Here is a 19,242-nt window from a genome sequence, read left to right as displayed (position 1 = left end):
TAAGAACTGATTTTAGGTGAAGGGAAGGACAACACTCAATACATGGAAGGTCAGCCCAGTTGGACTGGACCAAAAGCAAAGAAGTTTCCGGGATAAAATGAATGCTTCAAAGGTCAGCGGAGCAAGGGCGGGGGTTTGGGGAACCATGCTCAAAGGGGACTTCTAAGTCAATTGGCAAAATAATTCTGTTATGAAAACATTCTGCATCCCACTTCGAAATGTGGCATCTGGGGTCTTAAATGCTAACAAGCAGCCATCTAAGATGCATCAGTGGGTCTCAACCCACCTGGAGCAAAGGAGAATGAAGAACACCAAGGTCACACGACAACTAAGAGCCCAAGAGACAGAAAGGGCCACATGAACCAGAGACCTACATTATCCTGAGACCAGAAGAACTAGTTGGTGCCCGGCCACAATAGATGACTGCCCTGACGGGGAGCACAACAGAGAACCCCTGAGGGAGCAGGAGATCAGTGGGATGCAGACCCCAAATTCTCATAAAAAGACCATACTTAATGGTCTGACTGTGACTGGAGGAATCCCGGCGGGCATGGTCCCCAAACCTTCTGTTGGCACAGGACAGGAACCATTCCCGAAGACAACTCATCAGACATGAAAGGGACTGGACAGTGGGTAGGAGAGAGATGCTGAAGAAGAGTGAGCTAATTATATCAGGTGGACACTTGAGACTGTGTTGGCATCTCCTGTCTGGAGGGGGGATGGGAGGATAGAGAGAGTTGGAAGCTGGCAAAATTGTCATGAAAGGAGAGACTGGAAGGGCTGACTCATTAGGGGGAGAGCAAGTGGGAGTACGGAGTACGATGTATATAAACTTATATGTGACAGACTGACTTGATTTGTAAACGTTCACTTGAAGCTCAATAAAAGTTAATAAAAAAAAAGTCTGTTTTATCTGAGATTAGTATTGCCACTTCTGCTCTGTTTTGGTAGCTGTTTGCTTGATATATTTTTTCCATCCTTTGCTGTAAGTCCAAATCTACTCGATGGCAATGGGTTTGGTTTTTGGTTCTTTGTTTCTAAGGTATATTTATTGTAGACAGCATATTGATGGGTACTGTTTTTCTTTTCTTTTTTTAATCCATTCTGTCACTCTCTGTCTCTTTATGGGTGCATTTAAGCCATTTTTGTTCAGTGTGATTATTGATAGGTGTGAGTTTATTGCCGTCATTTTGTAGTGCCTTTTTGTTTTTGGTGGTACTGATGTTTTCTTTGTTCCTGTTACTATCCTGTCCTGAATTCCTTCTGTTTGTGAATTTTTTTTTTTTGTTTCTTTCCTTATTGTAGATTTTGTGTTTACTGAGACTTTGTTTTTCTTCCTTATTTTGATGTTAAGTTTGCTAACTTTCTTTGTGGTTACCTTGAAATTTACCCCATCTTCCTTAGTTTAAACCAGTCTTTTATGACTTGATATCGCCTTTACTTCCTCTCCATTTGAAAGATCTACTCCTACCTCTTTATAACCTCTTTTATTGTTCTGATGTTGTTGTCATTTACAGATTGACACCTCTGGTTTCCTACTGTAAATCTTCCAGTTGTGTTTCATCCTTGGAAGTTCATTACCTAGCTTGGTGTCTGACTGACGTTGTCCAGTGTTCTAGATTCAGGTTGTTGTCTGATGTTTACCGTCTAACCGAAAGACTCCTTTAATAATTCTTATAAATTTGGTTTGGTTTTTACATACTCTCTTAATTTCTATTTATCTGGAAATGTCCTAATTTTACCATCATATTTGAGTGAGAGTTTTGCAGGATATATTACTCTTGGTTGACATTTTTTTCTTCAAGATTTTATATATGTCATCCCATTGCTTTCTTGCCTGTATGGTTTCAGCCAAGTACTTGGAACTTAGTCTTATTGTTTCCCCTTTGTATATGACTTTTCTTTTTTCTTGAGCTGCTCTCAGGATTCTTTCTTTGTCTTTGGTTTTGGTGTGATTATGATATGTCTTGGTGACTTTCTTTTGGGGTCTGTCCTATATGGGGTTCATTGAGCTTCTTGGATAATCAGCTTTTCATCTTTCATGAAATACGGGGAGTTTTCTCTTAACAGATCTTCAATGACACCATCTATTTTCCGTTTTCTCCCCGTTTCTCCCCCGATCACAAATTTTTGCTTTTGATTGTATCCCACATCATTCTCAGGATTTCTTCATTTTTCTTCATTCTTTCCTCTGAGTTTTCCTCAAACAAAGTAGTATCCAAGGATTTGTCTTCAATTTTGCTAATTCTGTCTTCCATTGTTTTGTATTTGCTCCCAAAACTTTCTATTGCACTGTCCCTTTCTGAAATCTTGTTTATCTCTTGGATTTCTAATTGCTGCTTTTGTATGATTTCTAATTGTTTATTTATTTTGACATTTTGTTCCTGTATTATTTTTCTGAATTTTTCCACTGCTTTGGCTGTGTTTTCCTTGATTTTTCTGTATTTTTCATGATTTTGACTTTTTCCCTTTTTTTTTCTGCATTTTCTTTCACCTCTTTCCTAACATCTTAGAGATCCCTGAACATTAGACATTTGAATTCCCTCTCAGGTGGTTTCAGTGCCTTTTCTTCCACTGGAAGGTCATCTGGTGTTTTACTTTGGTTGTTTTCTGGAGCCATCCTGTCCTGTTTTTTCATATGTTTTGATATTGTTTGCTATCTCCAGGATATTCAGGAATTATTTTCATTTATTGATTGTAGATTTGTTTGTTTTGTCCTGCTTTTTTGTTTTATTTGGTTATGTCTGGGCTGAGCGTGTTTTGTTGCTTGTCCATGTGGGCACAATACTTCTCAGCACCTTGTCCAGGTTGTCATGGCTGTTTACTCAGCTATGGTACAGCAGGGCAAGTCTGGCAGGGGAGGAGGAAGGGCAGGAATGGGCTGTTTGCAGCACGAACTGGGGTCAAAGGGACAGGGCTGGTGGGCAGTGTGGGGCAGGGTCCATTTTTCTGCACCAGTGCTGTTTGGTGATTGGCATGTGGTGCAGATAGGCAGGAGGGATGTGAGAGGATGTGATGTGTGGAGCTAAGTGGGTGAGCGAAAGAAGAGAGAGAAACAGAAGCAAAAAATGAAGGAAAAAAGTAAATAAAATGGCTGTGTGGCAGGATTTGTCAGATGGAGGTGTGACAGACCTGGGGAGGCAGTGTGCTGGTGGTTCTCTAGCTGAGCAGTGCAGCTCAGCCTGTCGAAAAGGGGTGTGTGCAGCACATGGGGCTAGGTTGGTGGGAGAAGGGAAAGAGAGAGAAGAAATGAAAAACCAAAACCAAAACGACAACAACAAAAAATTGGTACTAAGAGAGCTAGATATTCGGGGCAGTGCAGACCCAGGCAGGCCATGTGCCAGAGGCTCTATAGCTGAGCAGTGCAGCAAGGCCCATCAAGAAGAGGTGGGTGGTGCATGGGGCCAGGTGGGTAGGAGAAAAGAAAGGAAGGGAGAGAGAGAGAGAAAGGAAACAGAAAAAATAAATAAAAGAACAAAACAAACAAACTAAAAAAAATATGGTGCTGAGGAAGCTGGCTGGTGGGAGCAGCACAGACCTTCAGAGGCTGTGTGCCTGTGGCTCTCTAGCTGAATGGTGTGGTACAGCCCTTCATGAAGGGGCAGGAATGGCACATGGGGCTAGGTGAGTGGGAGACAGGAAAGGAAGGAAGGGAGAGAGAGAGAAAACAAACAACAACAACAGCAAACAAACTATGGCCCTGAGGGAGCTGGCCAGTGGCAGCAGCATGGACCTGGGGAGGCCATGTGCTGGTGGCTTTCTAGCCAAGTGGTGCAGCACGGCCTGTCCAGAAGGGGTGGAGATGGCACATGGGGCTAGGTGGGCTGGAGAAAGGAAATGAAGAGGTAGAGAGAGAAGAATTAAAAACAAAAAAAATATGGTGCCGAAGGAGCCAGCCAGTGGGGGTGGCATGAACCTGGGGAGGCTGTGTTTATATCTAGCCCAGCAGTGCAACACAGCCCATCAAGACGGGGTGGGGGCAGCACACAGGGCTAGCTGGGTGGGAGAAAGAAGGGAGAGAGAAAGAAGAAGCAGAAAAAAAATGACGCTCAATGAGCCAGGCTGAGGGGGTGTCAGGGAACTGGGGAGGCCTTGAGGTACAGCACAGTCCTTTAATCAGTGAAGCAAAATCCTTTAAGAAGTGGCAGGCATGGCACATGGGGCTAGCTGGGCAGGAGAAAAGAAAGGAAGGGAGAGAGAGAGAAGAAACAAAAAAGCCAATAATAATAATAATAACAAGAACACCAAAAATATGGTGCTTGGGGAACTGGCTGTTGGGGGTGGGATGGACCTGGGTGGCAGTGAGGTGGAGTCTCTCTGGCCAAGCAACCGTGGCCCATTGGAAAGCTGTGGAGGCTGTGTATAATGAAGAAGTATGCTGGGGGGGGGGGCGGTTGGAAAGTGTATATCCCTGGTTACTGAGTGCTCTGTCTCCTGTTGGGAGCTCTGGGAAGTTGCCTTCCCATACTCCCTGTCCATGTTTTTTGGTGGCTGTAGTCCAAGATGGTGAATTTGTGCCATGTTAGCTAGTAGGGAACCTTCACTTCGTAGCTGTACTTGTTCTCTAGTCTGTCAGTTTCTCAGTCCATTCAGTGCTTGATTGAGCTCTTTATCCCTTCATTTGATACTTAGGGTTCCAGGATTGACATTTGTATCTGTTTTAGTTAGTTTTTCAGGTCTTTGCTGCAGAAGGATGGCATGGTGCTTCTGTCTATAGTGTCGTGTTGGCTCCACCTGAATTTTTTTTTTAATTGAACTTTACATGAAGGTTTACAGAGCAAACAAGTTTCTCATTAAACACTCAATACACATATTATTTTGTGACATTGGTTGCCAACCCCACGACATGTCAACATTCTTCTTGACTTAGGGTTCCCCATTACCAGCTTTCCTCTCTCCTCCTGCCTTCAAGTCCTTGCACTTGGGCTGGTGTGCCCATTTAGTCTCATTTTGTTTTATGGGCCTGTGTAATCTTTGGCTGAAGGGTGAATCTCAGGAATGACTTCATTACTGAGTTATAAGGGTATTCAGGGATCATACACTTGGGGTTTCTCCAGTCTCTGTCAGACCAAGTAAGTCTGGTCTTTTTTTGTGTGTGTGTGTTAGAATTTTGTTCTACACTTTTCTCCAGCTCTGTCAGGGACCCTCTATTGTTATCCCTGTCAGGGCAGTCAGTGCTGGTATTAAATGGGCACCAGCTAGTTGTGTGTGCTGAACTCAGTCTGGTGGAGGCTGTGGTAGTTGTGGTCCATTACTCCTTTGAACTAATATTCCCCTTGCATCTTTGGTTTTCTTCTTTCTCCCTTGCTCCAGACAGGGTGAGACCAGTGGAGTATCTTAGATGGCCGCTCACAAACATTTAAGACCCCAGATGCTACTCACCAAAGTAAAACGTGGAACATTTTCTTTATAAACTATGTTATGCCATTTGAGCTAGATGTTACCTGGGATCGTGGACCCCACAGCCGTCAGCTCAGCAATTTGGTCCCTCAGGGAGTCTGGGTATGTCTAGAGAGCCTCCATGACCTTGCATTGGACAAGTTGTGCTGGCTTTCTCAATATAGTGCACTGTCTTACTCTTTACCAAAGTTACCTCTTATCTATTGCCTATTTAGTGTTTTTCTCTCCCATCCCTCTCCTCCCTGGTAACCATCAAAGACTCTTTCTTTTCATATGTAAACTTTTGCATGAATTTTGATGATAGTGGTCTCATACAATATTTGTCCTTTTGTGATGGACTTATTTCACTCAGCATAATGCCCTTCAGATTCATCCATGTTGTTAGATGCTTCGCAGATTCGCCATTGTTCTTTATTGATGCATAGCATTTCACTAAGTGTGTGTACCATCCATGGTTTGTTTATCCATTCATCTGTTGATGGGCACCTAGGTTGTTTCCATTTTTTGATATTGTGAACAATGCTGCAATGAACATGGGTGTGCATATGTCTATTTGTGTGACAGCTCTTATTTCTCTAGGATATATTCCTAGGCGTGGGATTCCTGGATCACATGTTATTTGTATTGTTTTCCTGATTTCCTTTTTGCAGTTCTCTTTTTTGGTGTATAGGAATCCAAACTGACTTTTGTATGTTTATGTTGTATCCTGTTACTCTTCTGAATCTTTCTATTAGTTCCAGTAGTTTTCTGGTGAAGTCTTTTGGGTTTTCTATGTATAGTATTGCATCATCTGCAAATAGGGACAGCTTTACTTCTTCCTTACCAATTTGGATGCCTTTATTTATTTTTCTTGCCTCATTGCTCTAGCTAGGACTTCCAGCACAATGTTGAATAAGAGTGGTGATGAAGGGCATTTTTGTCTTGTTCCTGTTCTCAAGGAATGATGTTGGCTGTCGGTTTTGTATAGATGCCCTTTATTATGTTAAGGAATTTCCCTTCTATACTGTCTTAGTCATCTACTGCTGCTGTAACAGAAATACTGTGAGTAGATGGTTTTAACAAAGAGAAATTTATTTTCTCACAGTCTACCAGGCTACAAGTCCAAATTCAGGGCATCAGCTCCAGGGGAAAGCTTTCTCTGTCAGCTCTGGAGGAAGGTCCTTGTCATCAATCTTCCCCTGGTCAAGAAGCTTCTCTGCACAGGGACCCCAGGTCCAATGGATGTGCTATGCTCCCAGTGCTTCTTTCTTGATGGTGTGAGGTTCCCAACTTTCTGCTTGCCTTCCTTTTATTTCTTGTAAGATAAAATGTGGTGCAGGCCACAACCCAGAGAAACTCCTTTCACACTGAATCAGGGACATGACCTTAGTAAGGGTGTTACAATCCCACCCTAATCCTCTTTAATGTAATCTAATCCTGCCTCATTAACCATGGGCAGAGATTAGAATTTACAACACTTAGGAAAATTGTTGTTGTTTTAGGTGCCAGCAAGTCGGTTCTGACTCATAGCAACCCTATATACAACAGAACAAAACACTGCCGGTTGTAGGAAAATTACAATCACAAAATGGAGGACAACTACACAATGCTGGGAATCATGGCCTAAGCAAGTTGACACATATTTTGGGGGAACACAATTCAATCCATAGCATATGCCTATTTTACTGAGGGTTTTTATCAGGAATGGGTGTTGGACTTTGTTGACATTTTTTTCTGCATCAATTGAGATGAACATGTGATTCTTTTATTTATGTAGTGGATTATGTTGATTGATTTTCTGATTATGAATCATCCTTGCATACCTGGTATGAATCCCACTTAAAATGCATAACCATTGCCGTTGAGTCGATTCCGACTCATTGTGACTCTATAGGATAGAGTAGAACTGCCCCATAGAGTTTCCAGGGAGTGCCTGGTGGATTCGAACTACTGATCTTTTGGTTAGCAGCTGAGCTCTTAACCATTATGCCACCAGGGTTTCCTGAATCCCACTTGGTCATGGTATATATATATACATATATTTTGATATGATGCTGAATTCTATTGACTAGAATTATGTTGAGAATTTTTGCATCTATATTCATGAGAGGTATTGGTCTGTAATTTTCTTTTTTTGTGGTGTTTTACCCTGGTTTGGGTATCAGGGCTATGCTGGCTTCATAGAATGAATTCTGGAGTATCCCTTCTTTTTCTATGTTGTGAAATAGTTTGAGGAGTACCAGTGTAAGATTTTCTCTGACTATTTGGTAGAATTCTCCAGTGAAGCCATCTGGGCCAGGACTTTTTTTGTTGGGAGTTTTTTTTTTTTTTTTTTTATTACGTTTTCAATGTGTTCTCTTGTTATGGGTCTGTTCAAATTTTCAGTACCAGTTTGTGTTAGTTGGGTAGGTAGTGTGTTTCTAGAAATTTGTCCATTTCATCTAGGCTTTCAAATTTGTTGGAGTATAGTTTTTTTTTTTTTTTTTATGTTGTGATCATTTTTATTTCAGTTGGGTCTGTTTTAATGTCTACCATTTCATTTCTTATTTGGGTTATTTGCATCCTCTCCTGTTTTTCTTTGTCATTTTGGCCAATGGTCTGTCAATTTTGTTGATCCTTTCAAAGAATCAACTTTTAGTTTGTTGCTTCTTTCTAGTGTTTCTTTTAATTCTCTATTTCATTTATTTCTGCTCTTATCTTTATTATTTCCTTTCTTCTGGTGGCTGTGGGCTTCTTTTTTGCTGTTCTCTTTCTATTTGTTTGAGGTGTGTAGCTAAAGTTTAGATTTTGTCCCTTTCCTCTTTTTTGATGTGTGCATCTATTGCTATAAATTGACCTTAGAGCACCACCTTTGCTGTGTCCCAAAGGTTTTGGTATGATGTGTTTTCATTCTCATTTGAGTCTAGGAATTTTTTAAACTCCATCTTTAATTTCTTCTATTACCCCCGTTTCAAGCAGGCAGTTATTCAGTTTTTATGTATTTGACTTTTTCCTTTCTCTTCCTGTTTTAATTTCTCCTTTGGTGGCATTGTGATCAGAGAAGATGCTTTGTATTATCTCAGTGTTTTGTATTTTGTTTAGGGTTGCTTTGTGGCCTAAGATGTGGTTGTCTTAGACATCTAATGCTGCTATAACAGAAATACCACAAGTGGATGGCTTTAACAAAGAGAAATTTATTTCTTCACAGTAAAGTAGGCTAAAAGTCCAAATTCAGGGTGTCAACTTGGTTAGGTCATGATTCCCAGTATTGTCGAGTAGGCTAGAAGTCCAAATTCAGGGTGTCAGTTCCAGGGGAAGGTTTTCTCTCTCTGTCAGCTCCGGAGGAAGGCCCTTGTCATCAATCTTCCCCTGGACTAGGAGCTTCTCTGTGAAGGAACCCCTGGTCCAAATGATGTGCTCTACTCCCAGTACTGCTTTCTTGGTGGCATGAGGTCCCCAACTCTCTGCTTACTTCACTTTCCTTTTATCTCTTGTAAAATAAAAGGTGGTACAGGCCACACTGCAGGGAAACTCCCTGTACATTGAATCAGGCATGTGACCTGAGCAAGGGTGTTATATCCCACCCTAATCCTCTTTATCCACAGGCAGAGATTAAGATTTATCACACATAGGGAAATTACAAAATGGGGGACAATCACACAATACTGGGAATCATGACCTAACCAAGTTGAGACATATTTTTGGGGAACACAATTCAATCCATGACAGTGGTCTATTCTGGAGAGTGGTCCATGAAAGTTGGGGGAAAAAACAGTGCATTTTGCTCCTGTTGTGTGGAGTGTTCTACATATGTCTATGTGGTCACTTTGGCTGATCGTGTCCTTTAGATCTTCTGTATCTTTACTGAGTTTCTTTCTAGATGTGAAACTATCAATTTCTCTTTTCAGTGCTGCTAGAGTTTGTTTTATGCATTTTGGAGCACTGTCATTGGGTGCTTAGATATTTACTATGGTTATGTCTTCATGATGGATCACCCCTCCAATCATTACATAATGCCCTTCTTCATCTTTTATGGTGGATTTTGTTTTAAAGTCTATTTTATCTGAGATTAGTATTGCCACTCCTGCTCTTTTTTGGTAGCTGTTTGCTTGATATATTTTTTCCATTCTTTGATTTTTATAAATTTATGTCTTTGTTTCTGAAATGTGTCTCTTGTAGATAGCATATTGATGAGTCCTGTTTTTTTTTAATCCATCCTGTCAATCTGTCTCTTTATGAGGGCATTTAAGCCATTTACATTCAGTGTGATTTTTGATAGGTCAGAATTTATTGCTGTCATTTTGCAGTGCTTTTTTTTGTGGTGCTGATGTTTTCTTTATTCTTAACCTTCTGTGCTGAAATCCTTTCGTTTATTTTTTTTCATTTCTTTCATTTTGTAGATTTCATGTTTACTGAGACTTTGTTTTTCTTCTTTATTTTGATGAGTAGAATTGTTAACTTTTTTGTGGTTACCTTGAAATTTACCCCTACCTTACTGTTTAAACCAGTCTTTTATTACTTGATAACACCTTGACTTCCTCTCCATTTGAAAGTTCTATACTAACATTGTTTATTCCCTCTTTTATTGTTTTGATGTTGTTGGTTCTCTAACCAGACTCCCTTTAATAATTCTTGGAATTTTGGTTTTCACATATTCTCTTAACTTCTCTTTATCTGGGAATGCCCTAATTTCACCATCATGTTTGAGCGAGAGTTTTGCAGGATATATTATTCTTGGTTGGCAGTTTTTTTTTTTTCTTTGAAGATTTTATATATGTCAACCCATTGCCTTCTTGCCTGCATGGTCTCTGTCGAGTAATCAGTTTAGTCTTATTTTTTCCCTTCTGTATGTAACTTTTCACTTTTCTTGGGCTGCTCTCAGGATTCTTTGTCTTTGGTTTTAGTGAGTGTAATTATGGTATGTCTTGGTGTTTTTCTTTTGGGATCTATCCTATATGGGATTCATTTAGCTTCTTGGATAGTTGACTTTTCATCTTTTCTGTCAGCAAATCTTCAATGATCTTCTCTGTGTTTCCCATTTTATCCCTCTGTTCTGGAACTCCAATCACACACACAGATTTTTGGTTTTGATTGTATCCCACATTGTTCTCAGGTTTTCTTCCTGTTTCCTCATTCTTTTCTCTGATTTTTCCCCAAAGTGGTAGCCAAGGAATTGTCTTCAATTTTGCTGATTCTGTCTTCAATTGCTTCATATTTGCTCCTAAAACTTTCTATTGCACAGTCCATTTCTGAAATCTTTTGGATTTCTAATTGCTGTTTTTGTATGATTTCTAGTTGTTTATTTATTTTGACTTTTTTCCTGTATTATTTTCCTGAATTCTTCCATTTTTTTTGTCTGTCTTTTCCATGATTTTTTCTATTTTTTCCTTATTTTTGTCTGCATTTTACTTCATTTTTTGGAGAACACTGAATATTAGTGTTCTGAATTACCTGTCAGGTAGTTCCAGTGTCTTTTCTTCTATCAGCAGGTCATCTGATGCTTTATTTTGTTCACTTTCTGGAGCCATCCTCTCCTGTTTTTTGTTTGTTTGTTTTTGTTTTTTAATGTACTTTGATATTGTCTACTGTCTCTAGGGCATTCAGGAATTATTTTCTTCATTTATTGATTATAGATTTGATTGTTTCATCCAGCTTTTTAATTTTACTTGGTTATGCCTGGGCAGGTGGGCTTTGTGTGTTTCGTTGCTTGCTTGCCTTTGGGCATGATTCTTCTTATAATCTCATCCAAGTGGGTAGGGCTGGTCACTCAACTATGGTGTAGCAGGGCAGGTCTAAAGGGGACGGAGAGGCAGGGACAGGTATTTTGTGATACAAACTGTGGCAACGGGGTGAAGCTGGGTGTCAGTGCAGGGCAGGGTCCAGGGTACCATGCCAATACCACTCAGGGACTGGCACTTGGAGTATGGTGCAGATGAGCAGGAGGGAAAGGAGAGGATGTGATGTGCAGAGCTAAGTGAGTGGTGAAAGGAGAAAGAAGAGAGAAACAAAGGGCAAAAATGAAGTAAAAAAATGAAAGTAAATACATAAAATGGCAGTGTGATAGGATTTGGCTGGTGAAGGTGGGGCAGATCCAGCAAGACTGTGTGCTGGTGGCTGTCTAGTCACGCAGTGTGGCTTGGCCTGTCGAGAAGAAGCATGAGTTGTGCATGGGGATGGGTGGGCAGGAGAATGGAAAGAGTGGAGATAGAAGAAATCAACAATCAAACAAATAAAAAATAAAAACAATAACAAAAATATGGTGGTGGGTGCACTGGCTGTTGGGGTGGGGTGAAATTGGGGTGTCAGCAAGGTGATGTCTCTCTCACCAGGTGGCACAGCACGGCCTGTCAGGAAGGGGTGGAGGCAGCGAAGCATTGGGTGCTGTTTCCTGCTGGCTGCTCCGTGAAGTTGTCTTTCCATACTTCCTGTTCAGAGTTCTTTGGTGATTGTAGCTCAAGACGGTGAATTTGTGCAGCAGTGAGCTAGTATCTGTCAGAGTGACTATAGCCTGTTGGCAAGTGGCAGAGCTATTGTACAGGGAAGAAGAGTGTGGGGTGGGATAATGAGTATCCCTGTTTATTGGGTTCTCTGTCTCCTGCTGGGAGCTATGTGAAGTTGTCTGCCCATACTTCCTGTCCAGAGTTCTTTGGTGGCTGTGGCCCAAGATGGTGAATCCTGGCGGCAGTTAGCTGTTATCTCTCCATCCAAGTGACCATGGCCTGTTGGCAAGTGGCAAAGGTCTCGTACAGGGAAGAAGAGTGTGGGGTGGAAAAACGTGTATTCCTGGTTATGGGGTGCTCTGTCTCCCATTGGGAGCTCCATGAAGTTGCCTTTCCATACTCCCTGTCAGTTCTTTGGTGGCTGAAGCCTAAGATGGAGAATCTGGCCACGGTAGCTGGTATGGGACCTCCCTTCATAGCTCTCCTTGTTCCCTGCTCTCTGTCAGTTTTGTATTGCATTCGGTGCTTGATAGGGTTCTTTATTCCTTCATTTGGTACTTAGGGTTCCAGGATTGACATTTGTATCTCTTTTACTTAGTTTTTCGGGTCTTTGCTGCAGAGGGATGGCATGGTGCTTCTGTCTATAGCACCATGTTGGCTCCACCTCTGCCTAAATATTTTTTATCTCTAAAGGTCAAAAATATGTTTCAGAGAAAATTTGATATTTCTTCCTTTAGGGACTTTCTTAGCTAATAATACCAATTGAAATAAAAACAACGTCTTTGATAAAACTACAGTTTTTGCTAGTTTAATTATATAAAATTAATGCTGTGTTTTCTTTATATGATCATTATGAATTTATTACAGGGCTCAAAGTTTGGGAATGAAAATAAAGCATACTTTGATCCATGTGTGCTAAGCAGAATAATGGTCTCCAAAGATGTCCACTTCCTAATCCCCAAAATCTGTGAATACTTTATGTTAAATGACAAAGGTCAAATAAAGTTGCAGATGGAATTAACACTGCTAATCAGTTGACCTTAAAATAGGGAGATTATACTGGATTAGCACAGGCCCAAGGTACAAGGACCCTTTGCATGTGGAAGAGGGTGGCAGAAAAATCAGTATTTGAGTGATATGAAGAAAACTTAACCAAGTTATTTTGAAGATGGAAATCTGGAGTTCTTAATCTGTGGTTCACATGTTCCCCAAGAGGTCCATGGGTAGAATTCAAGAGGTTTATGAACTTGGATAGCAAAAACATATATATCTTTATTTTCGCTAACCTCTACCTGAAATTTAGCGCTTCCTTCAATTATGATAGCTTTCAAGATGGAAGGGGACCATGAGCTAAGGATTATGGGTGGTCACAAGAACCTGGAAAAGGCAAGGAAAAGGATTCTTTTCTAAGGCCTCCAGAAAGAAATACAGTGAGACCCATTTTAGACTGCCAACCTCTATAACTGTAAAATAACAAATCTGTGTTGTTTTAAGCCACTAAGTTTGTGGTAATTTGTTATATCTGCAACAGGAAACTAATACACCATGGAGAGGTGACGTTTTTCACTAAGGCTAAAAAAGCTATAACTTTTTACAACTATATCTGAAGTATGGGATTACAATGAAAACATAAACCAGATACATGATGTTTTATAAAATGTTTTTCATAAACCTCAGACAGTATCATAAAATTACGAGGACCTATAAATTGTTTCTTTGAGTTTAGTGCCAAACTGCCTAAAATGTATAAAATAATGTAAACATAAAATGTTTATTTACAAACTAGACCTATATTTGGATCTAAAAGTTAAAAGGGAATTTAAAGCAAAACATCTAAATCATATTTGTCTATATTCTCCTCATTAAGGTGGCATGCATTATTACTCTTTGACAGTATCAAGTTCTCTATTTCTGGGAATGAAGGAGGCTTGAACTTTCCTGTCACCGTCAAATTAGGCACAACCCCATGTCTTAATATGGTGATGTCAGTGGTGAGTCATTTCAGGTAGAAAGCATTTATTTGATGAGACTCCAGTCTCCAGCTCATTCTTCTGCTGCAGTAATTGAGGGAATACATGCACATGATAAGGTGGCATAAGATGTAGGTCACTTGAAATGATCTGTCACATGAAGGATAGCTTTTTGGAGAGTTTTCTAGACTGGAAGAGATTTGTATAAGCAAGAACTTTTACTGCATTATGACACTGAAAGTTTCAAATTTTTTATTACTGTAGCAAAACCTAGCCTATTCTTAATAACATAATATATAAAAAAAAAATATATATAATTCTATCTAAATTTGGAGTTCTTAATCTGTGGTCCACAGATTCCTCAAGTGGTCCACGGATAGAATTTGAGAGGTCTGTAAACTTGGGTGGTTACAGCAATATATATATATGTATGTATATGTATTTTATTGGTTACACATATATATTTGTTATATATATTTTATATATATATAAATACATATGTTATATATATATTTTACTAACCTCTACCTGAAATTCAGCACTTCCTTCGATTATGAATGTAGGCAACTAACGATAATAGTATTAGCAGTACTTGTGACTTTGTTGCTAACAGAAATCACATATATTTTTACACTAAATATTAGTTGTTGCTAATATTTCAAATAGTATTCATGCTTTTCACTACTTTTAAATTATGATAGTTATTGAACTTATTGCTGGGTCTTTCATAATCCTCCTGACCAGAAAGACTAGTGCAATTTAGCTGATCAACCATTGAGCAATTTTGTACCTCACAGTCATTCAGACACCAAATGGTGAAGTCACATGTTCTTGTATTTGTGACTGAGACATTGTGTTCTATATTCTCTATCTACAATTGTTTGCTGAGCAATATATGAAAGATATCAGTCAAATACCACCTCATTGCTATTCTTTTAATTCAGGCTAAGCAACTGCAATTTAACTTTATTTTGCATATAATGTTGTATTATTCAGTGCATTATCAAAAATAATATTGTATTACACATTTATTTTTAAATATTTTGATAATCGTATTTTAATATAATAATTTTCTATTTTAGTTTTGCATTTTGTGATATTCACTTTAAAATATTCTGTGAAGGGATTCGTAAACTCCCAAAAGAGTCCATGACACTAAAAACCTTAAGAAATTTTTATCTAAATACTGGGTATCATCCCAACTACCAACCTGAAGATGTATTAAGAATTATTTTTACCTTTTCAAATAACCAGTACTTCTTAAGTATGATAGTAACAGGTGCACTAGACCTATACACTATAAACCTATTTTTAAAATCCCACTGCCGTTGAGTCGGCGACCCTATAGGACAGAGTAGAACTACCCCATAGAGTTTCCAAGGAGCACCTGGTGGATTTGAACTGCAGACCTCTTGGTTAGCAGCCGTCGCACTTAACCACTACACCACCAGGGTTTCCCCTTTTTAAAATAATTGGGCCCAAAAAGTAAAAGAATACATAGCACACAACCCCCAGTTGTGCTCCTTCTATGCATTTTTATATTATTTTAAAACACATTGGTTTTCTTTATAGATAAATCAAGTGGTAAAAGAAAAGATACTGAGATTATTGCATTGTGCTTAAATAAAACATATTTATGGTTCAACATTTTAAAATAATACAATAACGTAAATGTAATTTCACAAAAATATATTCCATGGTATATTAAAATTAGTGAGGGAAAGTTTAACTCGTTGCCATTGAGTTGATTCTGACTCATAGAAACCCTATAGGACAGAGTAGAACTGTCCCATAGGGTTTTCAAGGAACGGGTGATGCATTCCAACTGCCAACCTTTTGGTTAGCAGCTGAGCTCTTAACCACTGTGCCACCTGGACTCCTAAGGAAAAGCTTAGATGACAGAAAGAACTAGTAGTCAATAAAGAGGTAAAGATAAAATTTAATTCATCTATACCAAAACAAGGTACAAAATAACTTTGAAGGTAAATCGGATTCATCTAAATTATGTGCTTTAAGAACACATGCATTTGATGCATTCTATTTGGATTATAACTGTGAATTCAGCTGGTAGTTACTCTGAAAATTTACGACTAAGTGTTTTGGATGTCCACCCATAAAAAGATTCCAATAATAATACTAGTTTATTCTTATAAGCAATGGAAACACTAATGTACAGATAACCACATATTAAGTTATTATGAGTGGAACAGGTTCTGGCTGAATGAAATTGCTGTACATGACTTTAGAGAGTGAATTGCTTATGTTTTCCACTTACTTCATAATATAGTCTGGTACAACTTCATTTACCCTCCATTACCTAAACAGTAAAGTCTAGTAGCTAAAACACTAATACCTTGTAAATAAAATTAAGTTTAAAATTATACTAAAGTATATATCAGACATGTTTTTAATAACTAGAGAGGATTGTAAATTTTATATATAACTAAAAATACCCAATTGACTTTATATCAATTGTGAGATATACTCAGAGAATGTAAAAAAAAGTAATTGCAATCTTAAATATGGTTATTAATGCAGGTATTATAATAGTTTTCACATGGACTTAATTTTAATAGATTTCAAAACAGTAACCTAGTAATTAAAACCTATTGCCATCAAGTCCATTCTGACTCATTCCAACCCTATAGGACAGAGTGTAATTATCCTATAGAGTTTCCAAGGAGCAGCTGGTCGATTTGAAGCACCTGCCTTTAGGTTAGCATCTGACTTCTTAACTACTGCATCACTAGGGCAACTGCATTAGTTTAAATCAGGATTTTCATTGAAAATGTTCTGTGGTGTAGCAAATTATATAAGAAAGGAATTATGTTATAATTTGGTGAAAAGGCATTTCTTTATGAAGTATGTGCATTATATCAAAATTAAGTTAAAGATATTAATTTAAATATCTGACTTTAAAACATATCTAGACTACATTTGTTCATTAAAATTTCCTTAAAATCTCTCACACCATAACACAAGTGTTATTGAATCGTGTCCCTCCAAAATTTGTATCAACTTGGCAAGGCCATGATTCCCAATATTGTGTGATTGTCCATCATTTTGTCATCTGATGGGATTTTCACTTGTGTTGTAAACCCTACCTCTATGATGTTAATGAGGCAGGATTAGTGGCAGTTATGTTAATGAGGCAGGACTCAATCTACAAGATTAGGTTGTGTCTTGAGTCAATCTCTTTTGAGATATATAAGAGAGAAGTGACCAGAAAGACAGGAGGATCTCATTATCCCCAAGCAAGAAGAGTCAGGAGCATATGTCCTTTGGACCTGGGATCCTGTGCTGGGAAACTCCTAGACCAGGGGAAGATTGATGACAATGACATTTCCCCAAAGCCAACAGAGAGGTGAGATTCCCCTGCAGCTGGTATCCTGAATTCCGACTTCTAGTCTCCTAGACTGTGTGAGAATAAATCTCTGTTTGTTAAAGCCATTTACTTGTGGTATTTCTGTTATAGCAGCACTAGATAGCTAAGACGACAAGCCTTGTACGTACCATCCGGTACTAAGACTTTGCTCTCTAACACCTTTATTCAATGAACAGAAACCACGGGTCTTTGTAAGCATAGTTGAATACATGTCTGGATCTGTAAAAAATGAAGCATGGTTCTGTGACCTCTTGTTATTCCCAGAAATTGCGGGTTGGGTCAAAATCCCAGAGAAGCCAGCTTGGGGGGGGGGGCGTCTCTCACTGGCCAAGTTATAATAATTTAACTAGCAAAAATAAACCAAGAATATATACTTTATTAAAACAAGCTAAGCCCATAAATGCTCGAGTATATGATACAAAAAAAAAAAAGTCAACGACTGTGATTGTTGTGTGTCAACTTGGCTGGGCCATGATTCTCAGTGGTTTGGCAGTCATATGATGATGTGATCACTTCCATGATGAAATCTGGTATGATGTGATCACCTCCATGATGGTATCTGCTGTGAGTAGCCAATCAGTTGAAAGGAAATTTCTCATGCAGGTGTGGCCCGTGTTGAATATAAGTGGGCTCTCTGGTAAGGGTCTTGGGCTTTTCCTCACCCTGGATCCTGCAGCCAGCTCCTGTTCATCTGGCCTCCAGTTCTTGGGACTTGAGCTAGCAGCTAACTTGCTGTCTTGCCTGCCGATCTTGGGATTCGTTGGTCTTTACAGTCTGTGAGCAAGAGCCCTGCTGACTGACCTCTGATCTTGGGTTCACCAGCCCCTGTGGCTACGTGAATCAGGAGAAGCCTCCAGCCTGACTTACAGATTTGGGATATTCCAGCTGCTACAACTTCATGAGCCATTTCCTTGACACAAATCTCTTTATATAGATATTTACATGCTTTATTGGTTTTGCTTCTCTATAGAGCCCAGCCTAAAACAACCACTTAGTTTCTCTTCAAATACTTAGTATTATACTCAGGTTGAATTTTTAGTTTATTCATCAGTTCTTATGCCAATATGTCACTGTCTTGATTACAGCAGCTTTACAGTATCTCGTGTGTGTGACGTTTGTCACTTGTCAATTTCCACAAAACAGCCTGCTTCAATTTTAGTTTTTATTTTCCAATTGTTTGTTGCTATTATATAGAAATACAATTGATTCTTGTATATTGACTTTATACCTTGCATCTTTGCTAAATTAGCTTATTAATTCCAGTAATTTTCTTGTAGATTATTTAACATTTCAGTATAAAGAAATTCTGCCTTTTAAAGTTTTGGGCCCTTTATTATCTTTGCTATCTTTTTGCATTGACTAGATCCTCTTTTATAATGCTGAACAGAAGCAGTGAGAACATTCTAACCTTATCTCTAATCTTAGAAGGTGCCTTTGTCATCTAGTGCTGCTATATGGCTTTAACAAAGAGAAATTTATTTTCTCACAGCCTAGTAGGCTAGAAGCACGAATTCAGGGCCTCAGCTTCAGGCGAAGACTTTCTCCCTCTTTTGGCTATGGAGAAAGGTCCTTCTTATCAATCTTCCCCTGGACTAGGACCTTCTTTTCACTCTGCTCCCAGTGTTTCTTTTTTGGTGGTATGAGGTCCCAATTCTCTGCTTGCTTCCCTTTCCTTTTATCTCTTGTAAGATAAAAGGTGGTGTGCAGGCCACACCCCAGGGAAGCTCCCTTTACATTGGATCAGGGATGTGATCTGAACAAGAGTGTTCCATCCCACCCTAATCCTCTTTAACCACAGGCAGAGATTATGATTTATAACACATAGGAAAATCACAAAATGGAGGACAGCCACACAATACTGGGAATCATGGCGTAACCAAGTTGACACAAATTTTGGGGGAACACAATTCAACCCATGACAGGGAAAGCAGTCAACATTTCACCATTAAGCATGATGTTAACTGTAGGTGTTCTTTATCACAAGGAGGGTGTTCCCTTCTAGTGTGTTGACATTTTTCAAGAGTACATTTTGATTTCGTCAAAGTCTTTCTATGCATCTATTGATATGATCATATTTTCTCCTCATTAA

This window comes from Elephas maximus, chromosome 2 (assembly GCF_024166365.1).
Source record: "Elephas maximus indicus isolate mEleMax1 chromosome 2, mEleMax1 primary haplotype, whole genome shotgun sequence".
NCBI classification, from domain to species: Eukaryota; Metazoa; Chordata; class Mammalia; order Proboscidea; family Elephantidae; genus Elephas; species Elephas maximus.
The sequence above is the reverse complement of the archived record's forward strand: the minus strand, read 5'-3'. Positions refer to the sequence as shown.